Below are 10,034 nucleotides of genomic sequence, written 5' to 3'. Positions count from 1 at the left end.
ATGCTACAGACAAAAGTAGGCTGAGAATCAAAGGCTCTAGAAAGGCATACCAAGCAAACAGCAATTCAAAAAAAAAAAAAAAAAAAAAAGCAGGGGTTGCAATCCTAATTTCAGATAAAATTTCCCTCAAAGTGCAAACCATAAAAAGATATAAGGAGGGACACTCTATAATGCTCAAGGGAATGGTAGACAAAGAACCACTAAGTAACATATGAGCTACCTGCTCAGCCCGCTCTTCTGCCTGCTCCTCTGCTTCTGTGGGACCCTGAGGCGGATGGTGAAGGGGCTGCCACAGAAGCCGTTCCTGGGCCGGGGCCACAGGAGGGCGCTCAGCATCAAGGTCTTTTCCTCCTGGGACTTCTGCATCCACGTGCCGGAGGCTGCCTTCCTCAAGAAGTGTGAGATCAGCAAGGAGTTCAAGGTGGAGCTGGAGGAGCAGTGGCGTTTTGAGCAGGTGCAGCAGAAGACCCGGGCCCAGAGGGCCTACCACCTGCTCACCTACCTGCGGATCAACCTTCTCATTGGGCTTTTGGTGGCTGGGGCCATCAGCGCCATCTTCTGGCCACCAAGTACTCACAGGACAACAAAGAGGAGGAGCTGTTTCTACTACTTCAGTACCTGCCCCCTGAGGTCATCGCCATGGTCAACTTCCTGGGCCCCCTGCTCTTTGTGTTTCTAGTTCAGCTGGAGAACTTCCCCCCAGCCCCCCCACCCAACACAGAGGTCAATGTCATCCTCATCTGGTGTGTGGTGCCGAAGCTGACCAGCCTGGGCATGTTCTCCTTCTCACTGGGCCAGACCGTGCTGTGCTTGGGCCGCAACACAACCAGCTGCAAGTCCTACGGCTACAATGCCTGTGACTACCAGTGCTGGGAGAACTCTGTGGGGAAGGAGTTTTACAAACTCAGCATCTTCAACTTCCTCCTTATGGTGGCATTCACCTTCCTGGTCACCCTGCCTCGCAGGCTGCTGGTAGATCGCCTCTCTGGACAGTTTTGGGCCTGGCTGGACCGGGAGGAGTTCCTGGTCTCCAAAAATGTGCTGGACATCGTGGCAGGACAGACAGTCACCTGGATGGGCCTCTTCTACTGCCCGCTGCTGCCCCTGCTCAACACCATCTTCATCTTCCTCACCTTTTACATTAAGAAGTACACTCTCCTGAGGAATTCCAGGACTTCCCCGAGACTCTTCCGTGCCTCGAGCTCCACCTTCTTCTTCCAGCTGGTCCTCCTCCTGGGCCTGCTCCTGGCCGTGCTGCCCCTGGGCTATGTGGTCACCAGCATCCATTCTTCCTGGGACTGCGGCCTCTTTGGCGTCTACACGGCCCCCTGGCAGGTGGTCCCGGAACTGGTGGCCCTCCACCTCCCTCTGGTTGGCCAGCGCACACTCCACTACCTCGGCTCCCACGCCTTCAGCTTCCCACTCCTCCTCCTGCTTAGCCTTGTCCTGGCCGCTTGCGTCTCCCAGTCCCAAGCCAACGCCCAGGCCATCCAGGAGCTCCAGAAGCAGCTGTTGTGGCAAGTCAAGGATAAGTGGCATCTGGTGGAGGACCTGTCAAGGCTGCTCTCCGAGCCAGGTCCCATAGACTCACCCGGGCCCGAGTCCCCTCGCCCCTGAGGAGCCTCGCGCCCACGCTCCTTCTGCCCCAGATTCCCGTGCCCTGGTTCCCCGGGCCCCAGGTCCCCCTGGCTTGGATCCTCCCTCGGGTATCCAGCAGGGATACATTCTCACAGCCCCGGACCACACAGAAGTCCCGTTACAGTCTGCAGATTCCCCTACCCCAGCACCGTGGAGCCATAGCCAAGAGCCTGCCGCTGCCTGGGCCCACACACCAGGCTGCTGCGTACCATCTCGGGGTCTGGGGCCTGTAGCCTGGTCCCTGCTGAGGTGCACACCCACTCTGGAGCTGCTAGAAGGAAATAAGGACTTCAATTTGCTTCTATCTCAATCCTTTAAGGCATCGATTTTTTCTCTCAGAATGTTCTATTTAGAGTTGGCCGTGCATGCATTTTATTTATAACTAAAAAAAACAAACAAAACATATTCACAGAATGAGAGATGTGCTGAATACATCAACCAAACACTCCAAAAGATGAAAAAGGAATTACAGTCTCAACAATAATAGTGGGTGACTTCAATATATCACTCTCTGAAAAAGATGGATCACAGGGAAAGAAACTCAACAAGGAGGTTAGAGATCTAAACACCACAATTAGACAATTTTACCTGATAGATATTTACAGAGCTTTTCATCCAAATACAAAAAAATTCATATTCTTTTCAAGTCCACATGGCACATATTTGATGATACACCACATGCTGGGGCATGAGGTGAATCTACATAAATTTAAGTACATTGCAATCATACAGACCTCTCTTTCTCTGACAGCTCTGCCACAAGGCTGGAAATCAACAAAAGGAAGATGAAGAAAACAAGAGCAAACAATTGGAGGATGAATAACTCTCTACTACAAAAGGAGTGCCGACTGACTCAGATCAGATATGAAATTAGGAAATTTCTAGAAACCAACAAGAATGAGCACATGACATACCAAAATTTATTGGACACAGCAAAGACAGTTATCAGAGGAAGTTTCATAGCAATACATCCACACCTGAGAAAGGAGAGAGACTCATGATGGATATGCTGACACAAAATTTAAAACTAGAGCAGAGTCAGCAGGACAATCCTACTAGGGCAAAAGAAAAGAAATCATAAAAATCAAGGCTGAGATTCAGGAGTGGGAAAATAAGACAACTATGGAAAAAAGTAATGCTGCTAAAAGTTTTTTCTTTGAAAGGACAAACAGAATTGATAGACCACTGGCAAACCTAACCAAAGAAAGGAGGGAACAAATTTCAATAGCAAGAATAAGGGATGAACGAGGGGACATTACAACAGACCCTAATGAAATCAAAGGGATAATTACACTACGTACTATGAAGTATTGTACTCCAATGAATTCAACTACTTGGAAGTCATGGAAAAATTCTTGGAAAAACAATCCCTCCCTAGAATATCCCCAAAAGATGTCATGAATCTCAACAGACCCATCGCAATAGAAGAAATAGACAAGGTTAACAAGGGATTACCAACAAAAAATCCCCTGGACCAGATGGCTTCACTGGAGAATTCGATGAAGCATTAAGGACAGAACTAACGCCAATCCTACACAAAGTCTTCCAGAACACAGAAAAAAGACGGCAAACTCCCGAACTCCTTTTATGAAGCTAGTATAACTCTGATACCAAAATTGGACAAGGATCCCACAAGAATCGAGAACTACAGACCAATATCCCTAATGAACATCGATGCAAAAATCCTTAACAAAATATTGACCAATAGACTACAAAAGTACATAAAACAAATAATTCACATGACCAAGTTGGATTGATACCAGGAATGCAGGGATGGTTGAACATACGAAAGACCATTAGTATCATTCTCCACATTGACATGACAAACTATAAGAACCACATGATAATATCAATAGATGCAGAAAAAGTATTTGACAACATCCAACACCAATTCCTGTTTCAGACACTTGAGAAGATAGGCATGGAAGGAAAGTTCCTCAAGAAAATACAAGCTATATATGAAAACGTGGTAGTCAATGGAGAAAAGACTAACACAATCCCACTGAAAAAGGGGACCAGACAAGGATGCCCCTTGTCCCCACTCTTATTTAATATTGTGCTGGAGGTTTTAGCTAACAGCATAAGACAAAGAAAAAACAAAGGTATTCATCTGGGGAAGGAAGAGGTGAAACTATCGATATTCACAGATTATATGATTTGACATATGGAAAATCCCAAAAGCTCAACAAGAGGAGTACTAGAAGCAATAGAGGAGTTTGGCAGAGTGGCAGGTACAAGATCAACAAACAGAAGTCCATCAGACTGCTAAACACATCGGATAAGACAACAGAAGAAGAGATTTTAAAAAGGTGGTACCCTTCACAATAGCCAACACAAATCGAGATATCTAGGGATATACTTGACTAAAAGAACAAAAGATCTATATGTGGATAACTACAAAATACTATTACAAGAAACCAAGAGTGACCTCAACAAATGGAAGAATATACCATGCTCATGGATTGGAAGACTCAATATAGTCAAGATGTCAGTTCTGCCTAAGGCACTATATAAGTTTAATGCAATCCTGATTCCATTACCCTCATTTTTCTTCAAAGAAATGGAAAAACTGATTACTAACTTCATATGGAGAGGGAAGAAGCCCAGAATTAGCAGAGAACCCCTTAAGAAGAAGGACACATTGGGAGGGCTTGCTTGAACTGACTTTAGCACATACTGTATAGCCACATTTGTCAAACCTGCATTGTATTGGTACAATCACAGATACTCAGACCAATGGAAAAGAACTGAAACCCCAGAAATAAAATTATCAGCATACAGACAACTGATCTTTGATAAGGGCCAAAATATATACAGTGGAAAGCAGATACCCTCTTTAACAAGTGGTGCTGGAAACAATGGATAGCCACCTGTAGAAAAATGAAGCAAGACCCTTATCTCACTCTATGCACAAGAATAAACTCAAGGTGGATCACAGACCTTGAAGTTAAACCCCAATCTATTAGGGCCATCAATGAGGGAATTGGGACCAACTTGAGAACTTTGGCACAGGGAATACATAGGCTATCAGACATAGGGAAGGTCACAAACACAGAGGAGGCACAAATTGACAAATAGGATATACTGAAGATAAAACACTTGTACACATCAAAAGAATTCACCAAGAGAGTAATAAGAGAGTCCACAGACTGGGAAAACATCTTTAGGAATGACACATCGGACAATGACCTTATTAATAAATTCTGTAATACTCTGCTAGCTTCCAAAAGGAAAAAAAGCCCAACTAATTGCCCACTGAGGAGGTGGGCAAAGGACCTGAAAAGAAATTTCACAGGGGCAGAAACCTGAATGGCCAACAAACATATGAGAAAATGTTCCTGATCTTTAGCCATAAGAGAAATGCAATTTAAAACAACAATGAGGTACCACCTAACACCCTCAAAGATAGCCCAATTAAAAAAAATCAAAAAGCAACAAGTGTTGGAGGGGCTGTGGGGAGACAGGAACTCTCATCCACTGATGGTGGGGCTATAGGTATGTACAACCGCTATGGAAATAAATTTGGCGAGTTCTAAAACCGATGGAAATCGAGTGCAACCCAGCAGTCTCCCTACGGGGCATATCCCCAGAAAAGGCAAGAAACAAACCAAGGCCAGATATCTGTGCTCCAGTGTTCAGTTCGCAATTGCAAGGAGTTAGAAACAACTCAAATTTCCATCAACTAATGAGTGGATTAAAAAGCTGTGGTACATATCTACAACGGAGTACTAAGCCTTGCTAAAAAGCAGTACTGAACGTATGAAGCACATCACTGCATGGGAAGAACTGGAGGAAATCATGTTAAGTCAAGTAAGCCAAGCACAGAAGGACAAGTACAACATGAGTCTGCTGAGGTAAGCTTTAAAAAAAATGCAAAAGGGGCATAGGGGAAAAGCCACTGTATACAAACAATCCTGGAGTGAAGGCCAGGTAGTATGGCAGGGACCAGACCAAATACAGGGATACATATGGTAGCCAACTAAAAAGGAGGTGGGGAAAGGGTAAAATAAATAAATAATTAAAACAAAATGGGTAGTGGGGGCAAAGGGCACTAACCCACCCAAGGGGAGGGTATTGTTTATCTCTCCACAGGGAAAGAGGGATCAAACTTCAAACCAGTGCTCCAAGATGTGAATGCAATATGCTGGTGTGGAGTAGGGAACCAGTGAGAGGTCTGAGGGCCCGGCCCCAATCCCAACTATGTAAACACTTGCCCCTCCCCCTAGAAGAATTTATTTCAGAAAAGGGCACTGAATCTGCAGCTCTGGCAGATGGACATATCTGATCGGAGCACACAGGAGCAGATGAAGGGGAAAGAGGAGAGAGTGGAGCACAACCTGGCCCACCAGACCTTGAGGAAAATGTTCCCACTCAGAGCAACCAGTCCACAGAGAAGACCCACTATGAGACATGACGTCCCTCAATGACCCATAACCTTACAGGGGACAACACTGGAGACACAGTGTAGGGATTGCACCCGATCTGATCCTGCCACACCAAGGCAACAGTAAGGGGGTGCAATAGAAGAGAAAGGAAATGGAGCAGCGAGGCCCCAGGGAATGCCGAAGGTGAACTTTGGGGCCAGAACTTGGTGCCCCAACAGACTGGACTGGAAAATACTCCTAAAGGTCAACAAACAGTCCTTGAACTAACTATAAGCTTTTCTTTCTTGTTGAGTTTTCTTTTTTTTTTTTTGGTCATTGGTTTGTTATTGTCTTGTTGTATATTGTTGCCTGGTTATTTTCTGACTTGCTTTTGTGCATGTTATTATCTTCACAGGTCTGCCTAAATAAGATAGGTTGGATGAACAATTTGGAAGAGAGAAAAAAAAAGGATCAACAGTTCCGGGGGACATGGGAGAGGGGGAGGTGGGGTGAAAGGAAGTGGGTGTTAGCAAACCCAGGGACAAGGGAACAGCAAGTGATCCAAGTAGGTGGTGAGGAGGGTGTAGGAGGCCTGGTAGGGCATGAACAAGGGTAATGTAACCAAGAGGAATTAGTGAAACCCAAATGAAGACTGATCATGATAGTGGGAGAAGAGGAAAGTTAAAGGAAATAGAGGAAAGAACTAGTAGGCAGAGGGCATAGATAGCAGTCTAAATAAAGGCATGCACATATGTAAATATATTTATATATGAAGATGTGGAAATAGATCTCTGTGTATATATTTATAGGTTTAGTATTAAGGTAGCAGATGGACTTTGAGCCTCTACTCAAGTACTCCCTCAATGTAAGAATACTTTGTTCTATTAAACAGGCATTCCATGATGTTCACCTTCCCAACACAATCACTGAAGACAAAATGGGTGCATAAGCAAATGTGGTGAAGAAAGTTTATGGTGCCCAGCTATCAAAAGAGAGCATCTGGGGTCTTAAAGGCTTGAAGGTAAACAAGGGGCCATCTAGCTGAGAAGCAACAAACCCCACATGGAAGAAGCACATCAGCCTGTGTGGTCACGAGGTGTCGAAGGGATCAGGTATCAGGCATCAAAGAACAAAAAATTACATCGTTGTGAATGAGGGGGAGTGCAGAATGGAGACCCAAAGCCTATCTGTAGGCAATTGGATTTCCCCTTACAGAGGGATTGCGGGGAGGAGACGAGCCAGTCGGGGTTCAGTGTAGCAAAGGTGAAACATATAACTTTAGTTCTTTAATGCTTCCTCCATCCACTGTTATGATCCCAATTCTACCTTACAAGTCTGGCTAGACCAGAGGATCTTCACTGGTACAGATAGGAACTGGAAACACAGGAAATCCAGGGAGGATGATCCCTTCAGGACCAGTGGTGTGAGTGGCAATACTGGGAGGGCAGAAGGAGGGTGGGTTGGAAAGGGGAAACAGATTACAAGGATCTACATATAACCTCCTCCCTGGTGGACAAACAACAGAAAAATGGGTAAAAGAAGATGTCAGGCAGTGTGAGATCTAACAAAATAATAATTTATAAGTTATCAAGGGCTCATGAGGGAGGGGAGAATGGGGAGGGAGGGGGGAAACATGAGGAGCTGATGCCAGGGGCTTGAGTGGAGAGTGGATGTTTTGAGAATGATGAGGGCAATGAATGTACAAATGTGCTTTACACAGTTGATGTATGTATGGATTGTGATAAGAGTTGTGTGAGTCCCTCATAAAATGATTTAAAATAAATAAATCTCTCATACACATGAGTGTCTATGAATTTGTTTTTCTAGTCTACTCAGATTAACGTGGGTGGATTAAATCTATTGTAGGCTATTCCTCTGATGGACCATCTTGCTAACACCAAAATAATATTTTTGAGGGGAATGTAATGGTATGTATGCTTATCTCATGTGGAATGAAAAAAGAAAAATACTTACAAACAAAACAAAATGCAAACCTGGGGATAATACATGACCCCAATGACTGGCAAGAGATTGCCTCAAAACTGCAGCAGTAGCTACTCTAAATACTATAAATAGTTTTAAAATTTTGTTATACTTTTTTCTATTTGCGAAAGTTTTACAATGAATATATATTACTTATATAACCAGAAAGAGATAAAACTAGTAAATGCCAAGGACATTTTAGACAAAATATTTGCTACCTCATAACCTTTTTCAAATGTTGAATCCAATTGTTAAGCAAGCTTATTTAAAAGCTGTTACTTAGAAACCTTTGTATGCTAGTCTATAGCAGCAATCATTTCTTTTCTATTTTAACTCAATCCTTGGGTTGCACAAACTAAGTGTACTAAGCCCATCTTATAATACATATAATTGTTATAGAAAAAATTGATTTGGTCAGTGTCCAAAGAATTTCACATCAGTATGTTCAAATGCATTTGCCTTTGCTTCCTGAATTTTGTAAATATTATAAAATACACATACTAAATGTAGATAACAGAAGGCACTAGTGTTCAGCCAAATAAAATAGAATCATTGACTCCCCATTTGATCAAAGTCACAGCCTTGATACACAGACTGCCTCCATTAGGAGGGAAGTAATTACTTATATTATTCTTAATCTCAGTTTTAGAAATAGTGTGGTAATTATGATGCATTGAACTGTACATTGAAGTTCTCTCTCTCTCTCTCTCTCTCTCTCTCTCTCTCTCTCTCTCTCTCTCTCTCTCTCTCTCTCTCTCTCTTTAAATCATTATACTGGGGACTCATACAACTCATCACAATCCATACATCCATCCAGTGTCAAGCACATTTGTACATTTGTTGACAACATCATTTTCAAAACATTTACTTTCTACTTGAGCCCTTGGTATCTGCTTCTCATTTCCCCTCTCTCCCCCACCTTCTCTCCCTCATGACCCCTTGATAATTTACAAATTGTTATGTTGTTCATGTCTTACACAGACTAATGTCCCACTTCACCCACTTTTCTGTTGTCCATCCCCCTGGGAATGGTTACAGGTATATGTAGATCATTGTGATTGGTTCCCTCTATGTCCCCTGATCTTCTCCTTACCCTTCTGATAGGGCTATTCTCAATATTGATCCTGAGGGATTTATCTGTCCAGGATTCCCTGCGCTTCCAGCTCTTATTTGTACCCTTGTACATGCTCTGGTCTAGCCAGATTTATAAGGTAGGATTGGGGTCATGGTAGTCGGGGGAGGAAGCATTTAAGATCTAGAGGAAAGTTGTATGTTTCATCGGTGCCCTACTGCACCCTGACTGGCTCGTCTCCTCCCTGCAACCCTTCCATAAGGGGATGTCCAGTTGCCTACGGATGAGCTTTGGGTCTTCACTCCGCACTCCCTCTCATTCACAAAGGTATGATTTTTTTGTTCTGGGTCTTTGATGCCTGATACCTGATCCTGTTGCCACTTCATGATCACACAGGCTGGTGTGCTTCTTCCATGTGGGCTTTGTTGCTTCTCAGCTAGGTGGCCGCTTGTTTATCTTCAAGCCTTTAAGACCCCAGACACTCTCTCTCTTTTCTTTTTTTTTTTAACTTAAGTAATTTATATCAATTTGAAGTGGTACTTTATATACAGTGGGGAGGGGAAAAACACATGCATAGTACAAATACAATGTTGAAAACAGCATTTCAATAACAAAAACACCCCAAAACTAAGTGTTAATAGCATGTACATGGATTCAAGAAGGACCACCTCTGTCTGTCGCACACAGTTTATTAATAATCTGATATTAGAAATGAATTGGTACATTACCATTCTACACAGTGGTTGAATCTTCTTGACCTGATTTATAAGTCATTATCACGCTTGCACGATTTACACTAGAATTACTCTTCCTCATTTCAAGTTTCACCAAGAATAAAGGAAAGAAGGCTTCTAAGAGAATGGCCAATCCTATTTTTTGCCTGAAACCAGTTTTATCAGAGAAACCAACAATTTCTACATCAGAATACAAGAGTTTGACTTTGGCCAGTATGTATAGATAAGATGTGTGTGTGGGTA

The 10,034-nt window shown here is 43.3% G+C and overlaps 1 pseudogene; it reads left to right on the top strand.

Annotated features, from left to right (window-relative positions):
* The first annotated feature begins 211 nt into the window (after positions 1-211).
* LOC142426605 (transmembrane channel-like protein 8 pseudogene) lies at positions 212-1,800 on the top strand (annotated as a pseudogene).
* Positions 1,801-10,034: the final 8,234 nt, after the last annotated feature.

Source organism: Tenrec ecaudatus, chromosome 14 (assembly GCF_050624435.1).
Source record: "Tenrec ecaudatus isolate mTenEca1 chromosome 14, mTenEca1.hap1, whole genome shotgun sequence".
Taxonomy (NCBI): domain Eukaryota; kingdom Metazoa; phylum Chordata; class Mammalia; order Afrosoricida; family Tenrecidae; genus Tenrec; species Tenrec ecaudatus.
This window is presented reverse-complemented; position numbering and strand designations above follow the sequence as displayed.